At 35.0% G+C, this 23,965-nt stretch overlaps 1 protein-coding gene across 2 annotated transcripts in view; it reads left to right on the top strand.

The window, feature by feature from the left end:
* Positions 1 to 23,965, top strand: part of LOC143249954 (cell adhesion molecule 3-like) — a 280,187-nt gene that overhangs the window by 57,311 nt on the left and 198,911 nt on the right. The gene's annotated exons all lie outside the window — the stretch shown is intronic.

Genomic DNA, 23,965 nt, shown 5'->3' with positions numbered 1-23,965 from the left:
AGTGTTGTGTCGTAAGCTTTAACAAGGTAAACCAATACGGAAACAAGGTGTTGTCGCTTGAGAAAAGCTTCCCTGATTTATGTTTCAAGTCGAATCAGGTGGTCCATGGTGGAGCGCTGTCTTCAGAACCCACACTGAATGGATGAGAGGAGGTTGTTTGATTCGAGAAACCAAACAAGACGAGCATTAACCTTCCTCTATAAGATCTTACAGAGACAGCTCGTTAAGAAAAATGTATGGTAGCTTGAAAGAATCTTGGGATCTTTCCCAGGCTTGAGAAAAGGGAGTACAATAGCAATACAAAACATTATCCTGCCAGATCCAATTAAAAACAACCAGGATAATCTCAAGAGAGGCAGGAGAAAGATGGCGCAGCTTCTCATAATGAACATCATCAGGTCTGACTGATGTACTGCCAGACTGATAGAGAACAAGTTTGAGTTCTACCAGTGTAAGGGGATTATTATAGTCATAGAGACTATCAGCCTGAAAGGAAGGAGGCGATCGTTCTGCTCGTGTTTTGATGGCCAAGAAGATGGGGGATAAAGCAGAAGTACTAGATGCACGAGAAAAGCTTTCACCGAGAGTACTGGCGATACTCTGGGAATAAGCAACTTCCTGACCAATAGAGAATAAAGGGGGTAGAAATATACTGGCCACTATCCTTTCAAATCTTTTCCCATATGACTTTAGAACTCGTGGTAGAAGAGATGCTAGAGGTGTATTTAATTAACCCAAGACTTCTTCTGGCTTTGATGTCTCACCTGCCGAGCATGTGCACGGGCCCGCTGGAATGCATCATAGATTTACCAGAGTTAGTCAAGCACAAAGACTGATTTTAAAGTATACCTTCTTGAAACTTACAGTGTTTTCTATTACTAGCACTAATTTTCGTAAACATAGGTTAACTCAGGTGAAAGGTCGTACATGTAGTCTCCTTATATCCCATTTCCTACTATTTTATACGTTATCTATTATTATATTATAATTGTGGCTGACCGATAGTAACAGATTTACCCCAGAAAAGTCCTCTTAGAAATACACTAGATAACGGTTGAAATATTATGGAAAAACAAAGCATTACGTTTGTCAAGGATGGGACATATAATAGGAAAATCAGTTTGTTCTTTAGAGTTTCACGTTAATAACTTTAGATATTCTTTGAACATTATAAGAAATTTAAATATCTTTTCTTCTTTAAACTTTTTTTTCAATCTAATCTACGTGCACTTCCTTTTACGTATTTGTAATCCCTCTGTTATGGTAACATGTAACCAAGTTACCAATGATTCACCAGCTCATAGTGGTAGCACGTAAAAATCTGATAACTTTCATGCCTGAGGTTTATTATAAGTCTTGAGGAAGTACTCTTTTTGACAATCAGAGATAAAATATCTACGTTAGTTTTTAATTTTTTTTACTTCCGAGGATATTTTTCAATGGAAAATTCATATAATTCTTTTCCATGGAATTTTCTTATAATAATTCAAAATTATATCTCGAAATATTTTCAGTACGACATAAACAGAAAGTTGTGCACAGTATCACGTAATGTCACAAGTTTTGCCATACTTTCCTATCAGGCTGTCTCTCTGGGGGTCATTGGTAAGTCGAGAGACTTGTGATCATCAATTTCGTATTTCGACACCCATGACAGGCAAAGCACAAATAGCACATTGTGTATCTTTTGGTTAACAACGAACAAATTAATCAGTGTTTCCACGATAAATGTGCTAAAATCACAATTAAAATTATAAAACAAAAACTTTTCTATAATAAAATGTCGTCTTTAGAAAAATGAATATATCACTGTGTTATACAGTGAATCACTAGGCTTTCACACGTTCTTCACAAAACATAGTTAAAGTCAACTGTGTTATACAATATATCATCGCTAGACTTTCACACGCTCTTCACAAAATATAGTTAAAGTCAACTGTGTTATACAATGTATCGCTAGGCTCTCACACGCTCTTCACAAAATATAGTTAAAGCCAACTGTGTTATACAATGTATTGCTAAACTCTCAGACGCTCTTCATAAAATATAGTTAAAGTCAACTGTGTTATACAATATATCATCGCTAGGCTTTCACACGCTCTTCACAAAACATAGTTAAAGTCAACTGTGTTATATAACGTATCGCTAGGCCCTCACACGCTCTTCATAAAATATAGTTAAAGCCAACTGTGTTATACAATATATCGTTAGGCTCTCACACGCTCTTCACAAAATATAGTTAAAGTCAACTGTGTTATACAATATATCACTGTTTTATACAATATATCGCTAGGATCTCACATCCTATTCACAAAATATCGTTAAAGTCAACTGTGTTATATAATGTATCGCTAGGCCCTCACACGCTCTTCATAAAATATAGTTAAAGCCAACTGTGTTATACAATATATCGCTAGGCTCTCACACGCTCTTCACAAAACATAGTTAAAGTCAACTGTGTTATATAATGTATCGCTAGGCCCTCACACGCTCTTCATAAAATATAGTTAAAGCCAACTGAGTTATACAATATATCATCGCTAGGCTTTCACACGCTCTTCACAAAATATAGTTAAAACCAACTGTGTTATACAATATATCGCTAGGCTCTCACACGCTCTTCACAAAATATATTTAAAATCAACTGTGTTATACAATGTATCGCTAGGCTCTCACACGCTATTCACAAAATATAGTTAAAGTCAACTGTGTTATACAATATATCGCTAGGCTCTCACACGCTATTCACAAAATATAGTTAAAGTCAACTTTGTTATACAATGTATCGCTAGGCTCTCACACGCTCTTCACAAAATATAGTTAAAGTCAATTGGGTTATACAATATATCGCTAGGCTCTCACACGCTCTTCACAAAATATATTTAAAGTTAACTGTGTTACACAATATATTACTGTGTTTTACAGTGTATCACTGTGTTATACAATATAACGCTAGGCTCTCATACGCTATTCACAAAATATAGTTAAAGTCAATTGTGTTATACAATGTATCGCTAGGCTCTCACACGCTCTTCACAAAATATAGTTAAAGTCAACTGTGTTATACAATATATCATGGCTAGACTTTCACACGCTCTTCAGAAAATATAGTTAAAGCCAACTGAGTTATACAATATATCGCCAGGCTCTCACACGCTCTTCACAAAATATAGTTAAATTCAACTGTGTTATGCAATATATCGCAAGGCTCTGACACGCTCTACACATGATATAGTTAAAGCCAACTGTGTTATACAATATATCGCTAGGCTCTCACACACTCTTCACAAAATATAGTTAAAGTCAACTGTGTTATACAATGTATCGCTAGGCTCTCACACGCTCTTCACAAAATATAGTTAAAGTCAACTGTGTTATACAATATATCGCTAGGCTCTCACACACTTTTCACAAAATATAGTTAAAGTCAACTGTGTTATACAATGTATCGCTAGGCTCTCACACGCTCTTCACAAAATATAGTTAAAGTCAACTGTGTTATACAATGTATCGCTAGGCTCTCACACGCTCTTCACAAAATATAGTTAAAGTCAACTGTGTTATACAATATATCATCGCTAGGCTTTCACACGCTCTTCACAAAATATAGTTAAAGTCAACTGTGTTATACAATATATCGCTAGGCCCTCACACGCTCTTCACAAAATATAGTTAAAGTCAACTGTGTTATACAATATATCGCTAGGCTCTCACACGCTCTTCACAAAATATAGTTAAAGTCAACTGTGTTATACAATATATCACTGTGTTATACAATATATCGCTAGGCTCTCACACGCTATTCACAAAATATAGTTAAAGTCAACTGTGTTATACAATATATCGCTAGGCTCTCACACGCTCTTCACAAAATATAGTTAAAGTCAACTGTGTTATACAATATATCATCGCTAGGCTTTCACACGCTCTTCACAAAATATAGTTAAAGCCAACTGTGTTATACAATATATCGCTAGGCTCTCACACGCTCTTCACAAAATATAGTTAAAATCAACTGTGTTATACAATATATCGCTAGGCTCTCACACGCTCTTCACAAAATATAGTTAAAGTCAACTGTGTTATACAATATATCGCTAGGCTCTCACACGCTCTTCACAAAATATAGTTAAAGTCAACTGTGTTATACAATGTATCGCTAGGCTCTCACACGCTCTTCACAAAATATAGTTAAAGTCAACTGTGTTATACAATATATCGCTAGGCTCTCACACGCTCTTCACAAAATATAGTTAAAGTCAACTGTGTTATACATTATATCTCTAGGCTTTCACACGCTTTTCACAAAATATAGTTAAAGTCAACTGTGTTATACAATATATCGCTAGGCTCTCACACGCTCTTCACAAAATATAGTTAAAGTCAACTGTGTTATACAATATATCGCTAGGCTCTCACACGCTCTTCACAAAATATAGTTAAAGTCAACTGTGTTATACAATATATCATCGCTAGGCTTTCACACGCTCTTCACAAAATATAGTTAAAGTCAACTGTGTTATACAATATATCGCTAGGCTCTCACACGCTCTTCACAAAATATAGTTAAAGTCAACTGTGTTATACAATATATCGCTAGGCTCTCACACGCTCTTCACAAAATATAGTTAAAACCAACTGTGTTATACAATATATCGCTAGGCTCTCACACACTCTTCACAAAATATAGTTAAAGTCAACTGTGTTATACAATGTATCGCTAGGCTCTCAGACGCTCTTCACAAAATATAGTTAAAGTCAATTGTGTTATACAATATATCGCTAGGCTCTCACACGCTCTTCACAAAATATAGTTAAAGTCAACTGTGTTATACAATATATCGCTAGGCTCTCACACGCTCTTCACAAAATATAGTTAAAGTCAACTGTGTTATACAATATATCATCGCTAGGCTCTCACACGCTCTTCAGAAAATATAGTTAAAGTCAACTGTGTTATACAATATATCGCTAGGCTCTCACACGCTCTTCACAAAATATAGTTAAAGTCAACTGTGTTATACAATGTATCGCTAGGCTCTCACACGCTCTTCACAAAATATAGTTAAAGTCAACTGTGTTATACAATATATCGCTAGGCTCTCACACGCTCTTCACAAAATATAGTTAAAGTCAACTGTGTTATACAATATATCGCTAGGCTCTCACACGCTCTTCACAAAATATAGTTAAAGTCAACTGTGTTATACAATATATCGCTAGGCTCTCACACGCTCTTCACAAAATATAGTTAAAGTCAATTGTGTAATACAATATATCGCTAGGCTCTCACACACTCTTCACAAAATATAGTTAAAGTCAACTGTGTTATACAATGTATCGCTAGGCTCTCACACGCTCTTCACAAAATATAGTTAAAGTCAACTGTGTTATACAATATATCGCTAGGCTCTCACACGCTCTTCACAAAATATAGTTAAAGTCAACTGTGTTATACAATATATATCGCTAGACTTTCACACGCTCTTCAGAAAATATAGTTAAAGTCAATTGTGTAATACAATATATCGCTAGGCTTTCACACACTCTTCACAAAATATAGTTAAAGTCAACTGTGTTATACATATATATCGCTAGGCTCTCACACACTCTTCACAAAATATAGTTAAAGTCAACTGTGTTATACATTATATCTCTAGGCTTTCACACGCTCTTCACAAAATATAGTTAAAGTCAACTGTGTTATACAATATATCGCTAGGCTCTCACACGCTCTTCACAAAATATAGTTAAAGTCAACTGTGTTATACAATATATCATCGCTAGACTTTCACACGCTCTTCACAAAATATAGTTAAAGTCAACTGTGTTATACAATATATCGCTAGGCTCTCACACGCTCTTCACAAAATATAGTTAAAGTCAACTGTGTTATACAATATATCGCTAGGCTCTCACACGCTCTTCACAAAATATAGTTAAAGTCAACTGTGTTATACAATATATCGCTAGGCTCTCACACGCTCTTCACAAAATATAGTTAAAGTCAACTGTGTTATACAATATATCGCTAGGCTCTCACACGCTCTTCACAAAATATAGTTAAAGTCAACTGTGTTATACAATATATCGCTAGGCTCTCACACGCTCTTCACAAAATATAGTTAAAGTCAACTGTGTTATACAATATATATCGCTAGGCTTTCAACACATCGCTCTTCACAAAATATAGTTAAAGTCAACTGTGTTATACAATATATCGCTAGCTAGGCTCACACGCTCTTCACAAAATATAGTTAAAGTCAACTGTGTTATACAATGTATCGCTAGGCTCTCACACGCTCTTCACAAAATATAGTTAAAGTCAACTGTGTTATACAATATATCATCGCTAGGCTTTCACACGCTCTTCACAAAATATAGTTAAAGTCAACTGTGTTATACAATATATCGCTAGGCTCTCACACGCTCTTCACAAAATATAGTTAAAGTCAACTGTGTTATACAATATATTACTGTGTTATACAATATATCGCTAGGCTCTCACACGCTATTCACAAAATATAGTTAAAGCCAACTGTGTTATACAATATATCGCTAGGCTCTCACACGCTCTTCACAAAATATAGTTAAAGTCAACTGTGTTATACAATATATCGCTAGGCTCTCACACGCTCTTCACAAAATATAGTTAAAGTCAACTGTGTTATACAATATATCGCTAGGCTCTCACACGCTCTTCACAAAATATAGTTAAAGTCAACTGTGTTATACAATATATCATCGCTAGGCTTTCACACGCTCTTCACAAAATATAGTTAAAGTCAACTGTGTTATACAATATATCGCTAGGCTCTCACACGCTCTTCACAAAATATAGTTAAAGTCAACTGTGTTATACAATGTATCGCTAGGCTCTCACACGCTCTTCACAAAATATAGTTAAAGTCAACTGTGTTATACAATATATCGCTAGGCTCTCACACGCTCTTCACAAAATATAGTTAAAGTCAACTGTGTTATACAATATATCGCTAGGCTCTCACACGCTCTTCACAAAATATAGTTAAAGTCAACTGTGTTATACAATATATCGCTAGGCTCTCACACGCTCTTCACAAAATATAGTTAAAGTCAACTGTGTTATACAATATATCGCTAGGCTCTCATACGCTCTTCACAAAATATAGTTAAAGTCAACTGTGTTATACAATATATCGCTAGGCTCTCACACGCTCTTCACAAAATATAGTTAAAGTCAACTGTGTTATACAATGTATCGCTAGGCTCTCACACGCTCTTCACAAAATATAGTTAAAGTCAACTGTGTTATACAATATATCATCGCTAGGCTTTCACACGCTCTTCACAAAATACAGTTAAAGTCAACTGTGTTATACAATATATCGCTAGGCTCTCACACGCTCTTCACAAAATATAGTTAAAGTCAACTGTGTTATACAATATATCGCTAGGCTCTCACACGCTCTTCACAAAATATAGTTAAAGTCAATTGTGTAATACAATATATCGCTAGGCTCTCACACGCTCTTCACAAAATATAGTTAAAGTCAACTGTGTTATACAATATATCGCTAGGCTCTCACACGCTATTCAGAAAATACAGTTAAAGTCAACTGTGTTATACAATATATATCGCTAGGCTCTCACACGCTCTTCACAAAATATAGTTAAAGTCAACTGTGTTATACAATATATTACTGTGTTATACAATATATCGCTAGGCTCTCACACGCTCTTCACAAAATATAGTTAAAGTCAACTGTGTTATACAATATATCGCTAGGCTCTCACACGCTCTTCACAAAATATAGTTAAAATCAACTGTGTTATACAATGTATCGCTAGGCTCTCACACGCTCTTCACAAAATATAGTTAAAGTCAACTGTGTTATACAATATATCGCTAGGCTCTCACACGCTCTTCACAAAATATAGTTAAAGTCAACTGTGTTATACAATGTATCGCTAGGCTCTCACACGCTCTTCACAAAATATAGTTAAAGTCAACTGTGTTATACAATATATCGCTAGGCTCTCACACGCTCTTCACAAAATATAGTTAAAGTCAACTGTGTTATACAATATATCATCGCTAGGCTTTCACACGCTCTTCACAAAATATAGTTAAAACCAACTGTGTTATACAATATATCGCTAGGCTTTCACACTCTTTTCACAAAATATAGTTAATGCTATCTGTGTTATACAATATATCATCGCTAGGCTTTCACACGCTCTTCATAAAATATAGTTAAAGTCAACTGTGTTATACAATATATATCGCTAGGCTTTCACACGCTCTTCACAAAATATAGTTAAAGTCAACTGTGTTATACAATATATCGCTAGGCTCTCACACGCTCTTCACAAAATATAGTTAAAGTCAACTGTGTTATACAATATATCATCGCTAGGCTTTCACACGCTCTTCACAAAATATAGTTAAAGTCAACTGTGTTATACAATATATCGCTAGGCTCTCACACGCTCTTCACAAAATATAGTTAAAATCAACTGTGTTATACAATATATCGCTAGGCTCTCACACGCTCTTCACAAAATATAGTTAAAGTCAACTGTGTTATACAATATATCGCTAGGCTCTCACACGCTCTTCACAAAATATAGTTAAAGTCAACTGTGTTATACAATATATCGCTAGGCTCTCACACGCTCTTCACAAAATATAGTTAAAGTCAACTGTGTTATACAATATATCGCTAGGCTCTCACACGCTCTTCACAAAATATAGTTAAAGTCAACTGTGTTATACAATATATCGCTAGGCTTTCACACGCTCTTCACAAAATATAGTTAAAGTCAACTGTGTTATACAATATATCGCTAGACTCTCACACGCTCTTCACAAAATATAGTTAAAGCTATCTGTGTTATATAATATATCATCGCTAGGCTCTCACACGCTCTTCACAAAATATAGTTAAAGTCAACTGTGTTATACAATATATCATCGCTAGGCTTTCACACGCTCTTCACAAAATATAGTTAAAGTCAACTGTGTTATACAATGTATCGCTAGGCTCTCACACGCTCTTCACAAAATATAGTTAAAGTCAACTGTGTTATACAATATATCATCGCTAGGCTTTCACACGCTCTTCACAAAATATAGTTAAAGTCAACTGTGTTATACAATATATCGCTAGGCTCTCACACGCTCTTCACAAAATATAGTTAAAGTCAACTGTGTTATACAATATATCGCTAGGCTCTCACACGCTCTTCACAAAATATAGTTAAAGTCAACTGTGTTATACAATGTATCGCTAGGCTCTCACACGCTCTTCACAAAATATAGTTAAAGTCAACTGTGTTATACAATATATCGCTAGGCTCTCACACGCTCTTCACAAAATATAGTTAAAGTCAACTGTGTTATACAATGTATCGCTAGGCTCTCACACGCTCTTCATAAAATATAGTTAAAGTCAACTGTGTTATACAATATATCATCGCTAGGCTCTCACACGCTCTTCACAAAATATAGTTAAAGTCAACTGTGTTATACAATATATCGCTAGGCTCTCACACGCTCTTCACAAAATATAGTTAAAGTCAACTGTGTTATACAATGTATCGCTAGGCTCTCACACGCTCTTCACAAAATATAGTTAAAGTCAACTGTGTTATACAATATATCATCGCTAGGCTTTCACACGCTCTTCACAAAATATAGTTAAAGTCAACTGTGTTATACAATATATCGCTAGGCTCTCACACGCTCTTCACAAAATATAGTTAAAGTCAACTGTGTTATACAATATATCGCTAGGCTCTCACACGCTCTTCACAAAATATAGTTAAAGTCAATTGTGTAATACAATATATCGCTAGGCTCTCACACACTCTTCACAAAATATAGTTAAAGTCAACTGTGTTATACAATGTATCGCTAAACTCTCATACGCTCTTCATAAAATATAGTTAAAGTCAACTGTGTTATACAGTATATCGCTAGGCTCTGACACGCTCTTCACAAAATATAGTTAAAGTCAACTGTGTTATACAATATATCATCGCTAGGCTTTCACACGCTCTTCACAAAATATAGTTAAAACCAACTGTGTTATACAATATATCGCTAGGCTTTCACACTCTTTTCACAAAATATAGTTAATGCTATCTGTGTTATATAATATATCATCGCTAGGCTCTCACACGCTCTTCACAAAATATAGTTAAAGTCAACTGTGTTATACAATATATCTTCGCTAGGCTTTCACACGCTCTTCACAAAATATAGTTAAAATCAACTGTGTTATACAATGTATCGCTAGGCTCTCACACGCTCTTCACAAAATATAGTTAAAGTCAACTGTGTTATACAATATATCATCGCTAGGCTTTCACACGCTCTTCACAAAATATAGTTAAAACCAACTGTGTTATACAATATATCGCTAGGCTCTCACACACTCTTCACAAAATATAGTTAAAGTCAACTGTGTTATACAATGTATCGCTAGGCTCTCACACGCTCTTCACAAAATATAGTTAAAGTCAACTGTGTTATACAATATATCGCTAGGCTCTCACACACTCTTCACAAAATATAGTTAAAGTCAACTGTGTTATACAATATATCGCTAGGCTCTCACACGCTCTTCACAAAATATAGTTAAAGTCAACTGTGTTATACAATATATCGCTAGGCTCTCACACGCTCTTCACAAAATATAGTTAAAGTCAACTGTGTTATACAATATATCGCTAGGCTCTCACACGCTCTTCACAAAATATAGTTAAAGTCAACTGTGTTATACAATATATCGCTAGGCTCTCACACGCTCTTCACAAAATATAGTTAAAGTCAACTGTGTTATACAATATATCGCTAGGCTCTCACACGCTCTTCACAAAATATAGTTAAAGTCAACTGTGTTATACAATATATCGCTAGGCTCTCACACGCTCTTCACAAAATATAGTTAAAGTCAACTGTGTTATACAATATATCGCTAGGCTCTCACACGCTCTTCACAAAATATAGTTAAAGTCAACTGTGTTATACAATATATCGCTAGGCTCTCACACGCTCTTCACAAAATATAGTTAAAGTCAACTGTGTTATACAATATATCGCTAGGCTCTCACACGCTCTTCACAAAATATAGTTAAAGTCAACTGTGTTATACAATATATCGCTAGGCTTTCACACGCTCTTCACAAAATATAGTTAAAGTCAACTGTGTTATACAATATATGATCGCTAGTCTTTCACACGCTCTTCAGAAAATATAGTTAAAGTCAATTGTGTAATACAATATATCGCTAGGCTTTCACACACTCTTCACAAAATATAGTTAAAGTCAACTGTGTTATACAATGTATCGCTAGGCTCTCACACGCTCTTCACAAAATATAGTTAAAGTCAACTGTGTTATACAATATATCGCTAGGCTCTCACACGCTCTTCACAAAATATAGTTAAAGTCAACTGTGTTATACAATGTATCGCTAGGCTCTCACACGCTCTTCACAAAATATAGTTAAAGTCAACTGTGTTATACAATATATCATCGCTAGGCTCTCACACGCTCTTCACAAAATATAGTTAAAGTCAACTGTGTTATACAATATATCGCTAGGCTCTCACACGCTCTTCACAAAATATAGTTAAAGTCAACTGTGTTATACAATATATCGCTAGGCTCTCACACGCTCTTCACAAAATATAGTTAAAGTCAACTGTGTTATACAATATATCATCGCTAGGCTTTCACACGCTCTTCACAAAATATAGTTAAAGTCAACTGTGTTATACAATATATCGCTAGGCTCTCACACGCTCTTCACAAAATATAGTTAAAGTCAACTGTGTTATACAATATATCGCTAGGCTCTCACACGCTCTTCACAAAATATAGTTAAAGTCAACTGTGTTATACAATATATCATCGCTAGGCTTTCACACGCTCTTCACAAAATATAGTTAAAGTCAACTGTGTTATACAATATCATGTCTTAGGCTAGTATCACTGTGTTCACAAAATATAGTTAAAGTCAACTGTGTTATACTGTGTTATACAATATATATACAATGTATCGCTAGGCTCTCACACGCTCTTCACAAAATATAGTTAAAGTCAACTGTGTTATACAATATATCGCTAGGCTTTCACACGCTCTTCACAAAATATAGTTAAAGTCAACTGTGTTATACAATGTATCGCTAGGCTCTCACACGCTCTTCACAAAATATAGTTAAAGTCAACTGTGTTATACAATATATATCGCTAGGCTTTCACACGCTCTTCACAAAATATAGTTAAAGTCAACTGTGTTATACAATATATATCGCTAGGCTCACACGCTCTTCACAAAATATAGTTAAAGTCAACTGTGTTATACAATATATCGCTAGGCTCTCACACGCTCTTCACAAAATATAGTTAAAGTCAACTGTGTTATACAATATATCGCTAGGCTCTCACACGCTCTTCACAAAATATAGTTAAAGTCAACTGTGTTATACAATATATCGCTAGGCTCTCACACGCTCTTCACAAAATATAGTTAAAGTCAACTGTGTTATACAATATATCGCTAGGCTCTCACACGCTCTTCACAAAATATAGTTAAAGTCAACTGTGTTATACAATATATCGCTAGGCTCTCACACGCTCTTCACAAAATATAGTTAAAGTCAACTGTGTTATACAATGTATCGCTAGGCTCTCACACGCTCTTCACAAAATATAGTTAAAGTCAACTGTGTTATACAATATATCGCTAGGCTCTCACACGCTCTTCACAAAATATAGTTAAAGTCAACTGTGTTATACAATGTATCGCTAGGCTCTCACACGCTCTTCACAAAATATAGTTAAAGTCAACTGTGTTATACAATATATCATCGCTAGGCTCTCACACGCTCTTCACAAAATATAGTTAAAGTCAACTGTGTTATACAATATATCGCTAGGCTCTCACACGCTCTTCACAAAATATAGTTAAAGTCAACTGTGTTATACAATATATCGCTAGGCTCTCACACGCTCTTCACAAAATATAGTTAAAGTCAACTGTGTTATACAATATATCATCGCTAGGCTTTCACACGCTCTTCACAAAATATAGTTAAAGTCAACTGTGTTATACAATATATCGCTAGGCTCTCACACGCTCTTCACAAAATATAGTTAAAGTCAACTGTGTTATACAATATATCGCTAGGCTCTCACACGCTCTTCACAAAATATAGTTAAAGTCAACTGTGTTATACAATATATCGCTAGGCTCTCACACGCTCTTCACAAAATATAGTTAAAGTCAACTGTGTTATACAATGTATCGCTAGGCTCTCACACGCTCTTCACAAAATATAGTTAAAGTCAACTGTGTTATACAATATATCGCTAGGCTCTCACACGCTCTTCACAAAATATAGTTAAAGTCAACTGTGTTATACAATATATCATCGCTAGGCTTTCACACGCTCTTCACAAAATATAGTTAAAGTCAACTGTGTTATACAATATATCGCTAGGCTTTCACACGCTCTTCACAAAATATAGTTAAAGTCAACTGTGTTATATAATATATCATCGCTAGGCTCTCACACACTCTTCACAAAATATAGTTAAAGTCAACTGTGTTATACAATATATCGCTAGGCTTTCACACGCTCTTCACAAAATATAGTTAAAGTCAACTGTGTTATACAATGTATCGCTAGGCTCTCACACGCTCTTCACAAAATATAGTTAAAGTCAACTGTGTTATACAATATATCATCGCTAGGCTTTCACACGCTCTTCACAAAATATAGTTAAAGTCAACTGTGTTATACAATATATCGCTAGGCTCTCACACGCTCTTCACAAAATATAGTTAAAGTCAACTGTGTTATACAATATATCGCTAGGCTCTCACACGCTCTTCACAAAATATAGTTAAAGTCAACTGTGTTATACAATATATCGCTAGGCTCTCACACGCTCTTCACAAAATATAGTTAAAGTCAACTGTGTTATACAATGTATCGCTAGGCTCTCACACGCTCTTCACAAAATATAGTTAAAGTCAACTGTGTTATACAATATATCGCTAGGCTCTCACACGCTCTTCACAAAATATAGTTAAAGTCAACTGTGTTATACAATATATCATCGCTAGGCTTTCACACGCTCTTCACAAAATATAGTTAAAGTCAACTGTGTTATACAATATATCGCTAGGCTCTCACACGCTCTTCACAAAATATAGTTAAAGTCAACTGTGTTATACAATATATCGCTAGGCTCTCACACGCTCTTCACAAAATATAGTTAAAGTCAACTGTGTTATACAATATATCATCGCTAGGCTTTCACACGCTCTTCACAAAATATAGTTAAAGTCAACTGTGTTATACAATATATCGCTAGGCTCTCACACGCTCTTCACAAAATATAGTTAAAGTCAACTGTGTTATACAATATATATCGCTAGGCTCTCACACGCTCTTCACAAAATATAGTTAAAGTCAACTGTGTTATACAATATATCGCTAGGCTCTCACACGCTCTTCACAAAATATAGTTAAAGTCAACTGTGTTATACAATATATCGCTAGGCTCTCACACGCTCTTCACAAAATATAGTTAAAGTCAACTGTGTTATACAATATATCGCTAGGCTCTCACACGCTCTTCACAAAATATAGTTAAAGTCAACTGTGTTATACAATATATCGCTAGGCTTTCACACGCTCTTCACAAAATATAGTTAAAGTCAACTGTGTTATACAATATATCGCTAGGCTCTCACACGCTCTTCACAAAATATAGTTAAAGTCAACTGTGTTATACAATATATCGCTAGGCTCTCACACGCTCTTCACAAAATATAGTTAAAGTCAACTGTGTTATACAATATATCGCTAGGCTCTCACACGCTCTTCACAAAATATAGTTAAAGTCAACTGTGTTATACAATATATCGCTAGGCTCTCACACGCTCTTCACAAAATATAGTTAAAGTCAACTGTGTTATACAATATATCGCTAGGCTCACACGCTCTTCACAAAATATAGTTAAAGTCAACTGTGTTATACAATATATCATCGCTAGGCTTTCACAGCTCTTCACAAAATATAGTTAAAGTCAACTGTGTTATACAATATATCGCTAGGCTCTCACACGCTCTTCACAAAATATAGTTAAAGTCAACTGTGTTATACAATATATCGCTAGGCTCTCACACGCTCTTCACAAAATATAGTTAAAGTCAACTGTGTTATACAATATATCGCTAGGCTCTCACACGCTCTTCACAAAATATAGTTAAAGTCAACTGTGTTATACAATATATCGCTAGGCTCTCACACGCTCTTCACAAAATATAGTTAAAGTCAACTGTGTTATACAATATATCGCTAGGCTCTCACACGCTCTTCACAAAATATAGTTAAAGTCAACTGTGTTATACAATATATCGCTAGGCTCTCACACGCTCTTCACAAAATATAGTTAAAGTCAACTGTGTTATACAATATATCGCTAGGCTCTCACACGCTCTTCACAAAATATAGTTAAAGTCAACTGTGTTATACAATATATCGCTAGGCTCTCACACGCTCTTCACAAAATATAGTTAAAGTCAACTGTGTTATACAATATATCGCTAGGCTCTCACACGCTCTTCACAAAATATAGTTAAAGTCAACTGTGTTATACAATATATCGCTAGGCTCTCACACGCTCTTCACAAAATATAGTTAAAGTCAACTGTGTTATACAATATATCGCTAGGCTCTCACACGCTCTTCACAAAATATAGTTAAAGTCAACTGTGTTATACAATATATCGCTAGGCTCTCACACGCTCTTCACAAAATATAGTTAAAGTCAACTGTGTTATACAATGTATCGCTAGGCTCTCACACGCTCTTCACAAAATATAGTTAAAGTCAACTGTGTTATACAATATATCGCTAGGCTCTCACACGCTCTTCACAAAATATAGTTAAAGTCAACTGTGTTATACAATATATCATCGCTAGGCTTTCACACGCTCTTCACAAAATATAGTTAAAGTCAACTGTGTTATACAATATATCGCTAGGCTTTCACACGCTCTTCACAAAATATAGTTAAAGTCAACTGTGTTATATAATATATCATCGCTAGGCTCTCACACGCTCTTCACAAAATATAGTTAAAGTCAACTGTGTTATACAATATATCGCTAGGCTTTCACACGCTCTTCACAAAATATAGTTAAAGTCAACTGTGTTATACAATGTATCGCTAGGCTCTCACACGCTCTTCACAAAATATAGTTAAAGTCAACTGTGTTATACAATATATCATCGCTAGGCTTTCACACGCTCTTCACAAAATATAGTTAAAGTCAACTGTGTTATACAATATATCGCTAGGCTCTCACACGCTCTTCACAAAATATAGTTAAAGTCAACTGTGTTATACAATATATCGCTAGGCTCTCACACGCTCTTCACAAAATATAGTTAAAGTCAACTGTGTTATACAATATATCGCTAGGCTCTCACACGCTCTTCACAAAATATAGTTAAAGTCAACTGTGTTATACAATATATCGCTAGGCTCTCACACGCTCTTCACAAAATATAGTTAAAGTCAACTGTGTTATACAATATATCGCTAGGCTCTCACACGCTCTTCACAAAATATAGTTAAAGTCAACTGTGTTATACAATATATCGCTAGGCTTTCACACGCTCTTCACAAAATATAGTTAAAGTCAACTGTGTTATACAATATATCGCTAGGCTTTCACACGCTCTTCACAAAATATAGTTAAAGTCAACTGTGTTATACAATATATATCGCTAGGCTCTCACACGCTCTTCACAAAATATAGTTAAAGTCAACTGTGTTATACAATATATCGCTAGGCTTTCACACGCTCTTCACAAAATATAGTTAAAGTCAACTGTGTTATACAATATATCGCTAGGCTCTCACACGCTCTTCACAAAATATAGTTAAAGTCAACTGTGTTATACAATATATATCGCTAGGCTTTCACACGCTCTTCACAAAATATAGTTAAAGTCAACTGTGTTATACAATATATCGCTATCGCTCTCTCACACGCTCTTCACAAAATATAGTTAAAGTCAACTGTGTTATACAATATATCGCTAGGTTATACTCTCACACGCTCTTCACAAAATATAGTTAAAGTCAACTGTGTTATACAATATATCGCTAGGCTCTCACACGCTCTTCACAAAATATAGTTAAAGTCAACTGTGTTATACAATATATCGCTAGGCTCTCACACGCTCTTCACAAAATATAGTTAAAGTCAACTGTGTTATACAATGTATCGCTAGGCTCTCACACGCTCTTCACAAAATATAGTTAAAGTCAACTGTGTTATACAATATATCATCGCTAGGCTCTCACACGCTCTTCACAAAATATAGTTAAAGTCAACTGTGTTATACAATATATCGCTAGGCTCTCACACGCTCTTCACAAAATATAGTTAAAGTCAACTGTGTTATACAATATATCGCTAGGCTCTCACACGCTCTTCACAAAATATAGTTAAAGTCAACTGTGTTATACAATATATCATCGCTAGGCTTTCACACGCTCTTCACAAAATATAGTTAAAGTCAACTGTGTTATACAATATATCGCTAGGCTCTCACACGCTCTTCACAAAATATAGTTAAAGTCAACTGTGTTATACAATATATCGCTAGGCTCTCACACGCTCTTCACAAAATATAGTTAAAGTCAACTGTGTTATACAATATATCGCTAGGCTCTCACACGCTCTTCACAAAATATAGTTAAAGTCAACTGTGTTATACAATATATCGCTAGGCTCTCACACGCTCTTCACAAAATATAGTTAAAGTCAACTGTGTTATACAATATATCGCTAGGCTCTCACACGCTCTTCACAAAATATAGTTAAAGTCAACTGTGTTATACAATATATCGCTAGGCTTTCACACGCTCTTCACAAAATATAGTTAAAGTCAACTGTGTTATACAATGTATCGCTAGGCTCTCACACGCTCTTCACAAAATATAGTTAAAGTCAACTGTGTTATACAATATATCGCTAGGCTCTCACACGCTCTTCACAAAATATAGTTAAAGTCAACTGTGTTATACAATATATCGCTAGGCTCTCACACGCTCTTCACAAAATATAGTTAAAGTCAACTGTGTTATACAATATATCGCTAGGCTCTCACACGCTCTTCACAAAATATAGTTAAAGTCAACTGTGTTATACAATATATCATCGCTAGGCTTTCACACGCTCTTCACAAAATATAGTTAAAGTCAACTGTGTTATACAATATATCGCTAGGCTCTCACACGCTCTTCACAAAATATAGTTAAAGTCAACTGTGTTATACAATATATCGCTAGGCTCTCACACGCTCTTCACAAAATATAGTTAAAGTCAACTGTGTTATACAATATATCGCTAGGCTCTCACACGCTCTTCACAAAATATAGTTAAAGTCAACTGTGTTATACAAATATATCGCTAGGCTCTCACACGCTCTTCACAAAATATAGTTAAAGTCAACTGTGTTATACAATATATCGCTAGGCTCTCACACGCTCTTCACAAAATATAGTTAAAGTCAACTGTGTTATACAATATATCGCTAGGCTCTCACACGCTCTTCACAAAATATAGTTAAAGTCAACTGTGTTATACAATATATCGCTAGGCTCTCACACGCTCTTCACAAAATATAGTTAAAGTCAACTGTGTTATACAATATATCGCTAGGCTCTCACACGCTCTTCACAAAATATAGTTAAAGTCAACTGTGTTATACAATATATCGCTAGGCTCTCACACGCTCTTCACAAAATATAGTTAAAGTCAACTGTGTTATACAATATATCGCTAGGCTTTCACACGCTCTTCACAAAATATAGTTAAAGTCAACTGTGTTATACAATATATCATCGCTAGGCTTTCACACGCTCTTCACAAAATATAGTTAAAGTCAACTGTGTTATACAATATATCGCTAGGCTCTCACACGCTCTTCACAAAATATAGTTAAAGTCAACTGTGTTATACAATGTATCGCTAGGCTCTCACACGCTCTTCACAAAATATAGTTAAAGTCAACTGTGTTATACAATATATCGCTAGGCTCTCACACGCTCTTCACAAAATATAGTTAAAGTCAACTGTGTTATACAATATATCGCTAGGCTCTCACACGCTCTTCACAAAATATAGTTAAAGTCAACTGTGTTATACAATATATATCTCTAGGCTCTCACACGCTCTTCACAAAATATAGTTAAAGTCAACTGTGTTATACAATATATCGCTAGGCTCTCACACGCTCTTCACAAAATATAGTTAAAGTCAACTGTGTTATACAATATATCGCTAGGCTCTCACACGCTCTTCACAAAATATAGTTAAAGTCAACTGTGTTATACAATATATCGCTAGGCTCTCACACGCTCTTCACAAAATATAGTTAAAGTCAACTGTGTTATACAATATATCGCTAGCTAGGCTCACACGCTCTTCACAAAATATAGTTAAAGTCAACTGTGTTATACAATATATCGCTAGGCTCTCACACGCTCTTCACAAAATATAGTTAAAGTCAACTGTGTTATACAATATATATCGCTAGGCTCTCACACGCTCTTCACAAAATATAGTTAAAGTCAACTGTGTTATACAATATATATCGCTAGGCTCTCACACGCTCTTCACAAAATATAGTTAAAGTCAACTGTGTTATACAATATATCGCTAGGCTCTCACACGCTCTTCACAAAATATAGTTAAAGTCAACTGTGTTATACAATATATCGCTAGGCTCTCACACGCTCTTCACAAAATATAGTTAAAGTCAACTGTGTTATACAATATATCGCTAGGCTCTCACACGCTCTTCACAAAATATAGTTAAAGTCAACTGTGTTATACAATATATCGCTAGGCTCTCACACGCTCTTCACAAAATATAGTTAAAGTCAACTGTGTTATACAATAATATATCGCTAGGCTCTCACACGCTCTTCACAAAATATAGTTAAAGTCAACTGTGTTATACAATATATCGCTAGGCTCTCACACGCTCTTCACAAAATATAGTTAAAGTCAACTGTGTTATACAATATATCGCTAGGCTCTCACACGCTCTTCACAAAATATAGTTAAAGTCAACTGTGTTATACAATATATCGCTAGGCTCTCACACGCTCTTCACAAAATATAGTTAAAGTCAACTGTGTATATACAATATATCGCTAGGCTTCTCACACGCTCTTCACAAAATATAGTTAAAGTCAACTGTGTTATACAATATATCGCTAGGCTCTCACACGCTCTTCACAAAATATAGTTAAAGTCAACTGTGTTATACAATATATCGCTAGGCTCTCACACGCTCTTCACAAAATATAGTTAAAGTCAACTGTGTTATACAATATATCGCTAGGCTCTCACACGCTCTTCACAAAATATAGTTAAAGTCAACTGTGTTATACAATATATCGCTAGGCTCTCACACGCTCTTCACAAAATATAGTTAAAGTCAACTGTGTTATACAATATATATCGCTAGGCTCTCACACGCTCTTCACAAAATATAGTTAAAGTCAACTGTGTATATCGCTAGTCAACTCACACGCTCTTCACAAAATATAGTTAAAGTCAACTGTGTTATACAATATATCGCTAGGCTCTCACACGCTCTTCACAAAATATAGTTAAAGTCAACTGTGTTATACAATATATCGCTAGGCTCTCACACGCTCTTCACAAAATATAGTTAAAGTCAACTGTGTTATACAATATATCGCTAGGCTCTCACACGCTCTTCACAAAATATAGTTAAAGTCAACTGTGTTATACAATATATCGCTAGGCTCTCACACGCTCTTCACAAAATATAGTTAAAGTCAACTGTGTTATACAATATATCGCTAGGCTCTCACACGCTCTTCACAAAATATAGTTAAAGTCAACTGTGTTATACAATATATCGCTAGGCTCTCACACGCTCTTCACAAAATATAGTTAAAGTCAACTGTGTTATACAATATATCGCTAGGCTCTCACACGCTCTTCACAAAATATAGTTAAAGTCAACTGTGTTATACAATATATATCGCTAGGCTCTCACACGCTCTTCACAAAATATAGTTAAAGTCAACTGTGTTATACAATATATCATCGCTAGGCTCTCACGCTCTTCACACGCTCTTCACAAAATATAGTTAAAGTCAACTGTGTTATACAATATATCGCTAGGCTCTCACACGCTCTTCACAAAATATAGTTAAAGTCAACTGTGTTATACAATATATCGCTAGGCTCTCACACGCTCTTCACAAAATATAGTTAAAGTCAACTGTGTATATACAATATATCGCTAGGCTCTCACACGCTCTTCACAAAATATAGTTAAAGTCAACTGTGTTATACAATATATCGCTAGGCTCTCACACGCTCTTCACAAAATATAGTTAAAGTCAACTGTGTTATACAATATATCATCGCTAGGCTTTCACACGCTCTTCACAAAATATAGTTAAAGTCAACTGTGTTATACAATATATCGCTAGGCTCTCACACGCTCTTCACAAAATATAGTTAAAGTCAACTGTGTTATACAATATATCGCTAGGCTCTCACACGCTCTTCACAAAATATAGTTAAAGTCAACTGTGTTATACAATATATCGCTAGGCTCTCACACGCTCTTCACAAAATATAGTTAAAGTCAACTGTGTTATACAATATATCGCTAGGCTCTCACACGCTCTTCACAAAATATAGTTAAAGTCAACTGTGTTATACAATATATCGCTAGGCTCTCACACGCTCTTCACAAAATATAGTTAAAGTCAACTGTGTTATACAATATATCGCTAGGCTCTCACACGCTCTTCACAAAATATAGTTAAAGTCAACTGTGTTATACAATATATCGCTAGGCTCTCACACGCTCTTCACAAAATATAGTTAAAGTCAACTGTGTTATACAATATATCAGGCTAGGCTTTCACACGCTCTTCACAAAATATAGTTAAAGTCAACTGTGTTATACAATATATCGCTAGGCTCTCACACGCTCTTCACAAAATATAGTTAAAGTCAACTGTGTTATACAATATATCGCTAGGCTCTCACACGCTCTTCACAAAATATAGTTAAAGTCAACTGTGTTATACAATATATCGCTAGGCTCTCACACGCTCTTCACAAAATATAGTTAAAGTCAACTGTGTTATACAATATATCGCTAGGCTCTCACACGCTCTTCACAAAATATAGTTAAAGTCAACTGTGTTATACAATATATCGCTATCACACGCTCTTCACAAAATATAGTTAAAGTCAACTGTGTTATACAATATATCGCTAGGCTTCACACGCTCTTCACAAAATATAGTTAAAGTCAACTGTGTTATACAATATATCATCGCTAGGCTTTCACACGCTCTTCACAAAATATAGTTAAAGTCAACTGTGTTATACAATATATCATATACGCTCTTCACAAAATATAGTTAAAGTCAACTGTGTTATACAATATATCGCTAGGCTCTCACACGCTCTTCACAAAATATAGTTAAAGTCAACTGTGTTATACAATATATCGCTAGGCTCTCACACGCTCTTCACAAAATATAGTTAAAGTCAACTGTGTTATACAATATATCGCTAGGCTCTCACACGCTCTTCACAAAATATAGTTAAAGTCAACTGTGTTATACAATATATCGCTAGGCTCTCACACGCTCTTCACAAAATATAGTTAAAGTCAACTGTGTTATACAATGTATCGCTAGGCTTTCACACGCTCTTCACAAAATATAGTTAAAGTCAACTGTGTTATACAATATATCATCGCTAGGCTCTCACACACTCTTCACAAAATATAGTTAAAGTCAACTGTGTTATACAATATATCGCTAGGCTTTCACACGCTCTTCACAAAATATAGTTAAAGTCAACTGTGTTATACAATGTATCGCTAGGCTCTCACACGCTCTTCACAAAATATAGTTAAAGTCAACTGTGTTATACAATATATCGCTAGGCTCTCACACGCTCTTCACAAAATATAGTTAAAGTCAACTGTGTTATACAATATATCGCTAGGCTCTCACACGCTCTTCACAAAATATAGTTAAAGTCAACTGTGTTATACAATATATCGCTAGGCTCTCACACGCTCTTCACAAAATATAGTTAAAGTCAACTGTGTTATACAATATATCGCTAGGCTCTCACACGCTCTTCACAAAATATAGTTAAAGTCAACTGTGTTATACAATATATCGCTAGGCTCTCACACGCTCTTCACAAAATATAGTTAAAGTCAACTGTGTTATACAATATATCGCTAGGCTCTCACACGCTCTTCACAAAATATAGTTAAAGTCAACTGTGTTATACAATATATCGCTAGGCTCTCACACGCTCTTCACAAAATATAGTTAAAGTCAACTGTGTTATACAATATATCGCTAGGCTCTCACACGCTCTTCACAAAATATAGTTAAAGTCAACTGTGTTATACAATATATCGCTAGGCTCTCACACGCTCTTCACAAAATATAGTTAAAGTCAACTGTGTTATACAATATATCGCTAGGCTTTCACACGCTCTTCACAAAATATAGTTAAAGTCAACTGTGTTATACAATATATCGCTAGGCTTTCACACGCTCTTCACAAAATATAGTTAAAGTCAACTGTGTTATACAATATATATCGCTAGGCTTTCACACACTCTTCACAAAATATAGTTAAAGTCAACTGTGTTATACAATATATCGCTAGGCTCTCACACGCTCTTCACAAAATATAGTTAAAGTCAACTGTGTTATACAATATATCGCTAGGCTCTCACACGCTCTTCACAAAATATAGTTAAAGTCAACTGTGTTATACAATATATCTATCGCTAGGCTCTCTACACGCTCTTCACAAAATATAGTTAAAGTCAACTGT

The sequence above is a fragment of the Tachypleus tridentatus genome, chromosome 4 (assembly GCF_004210375.1).
Source record: "Tachypleus tridentatus isolate NWPU-2018 chromosome 4, ASM421037v1, whole genome shotgun sequence".
Classification (NCBI taxonomy): Eukaryota; Metazoa; Arthropoda; class Merostomata; order Xiphosura; family Limulidae; genus Tachypleus; species Tachypleus tridentatus.
This window is presented reverse-complemented; position numbering and strand designations above follow the sequence as displayed.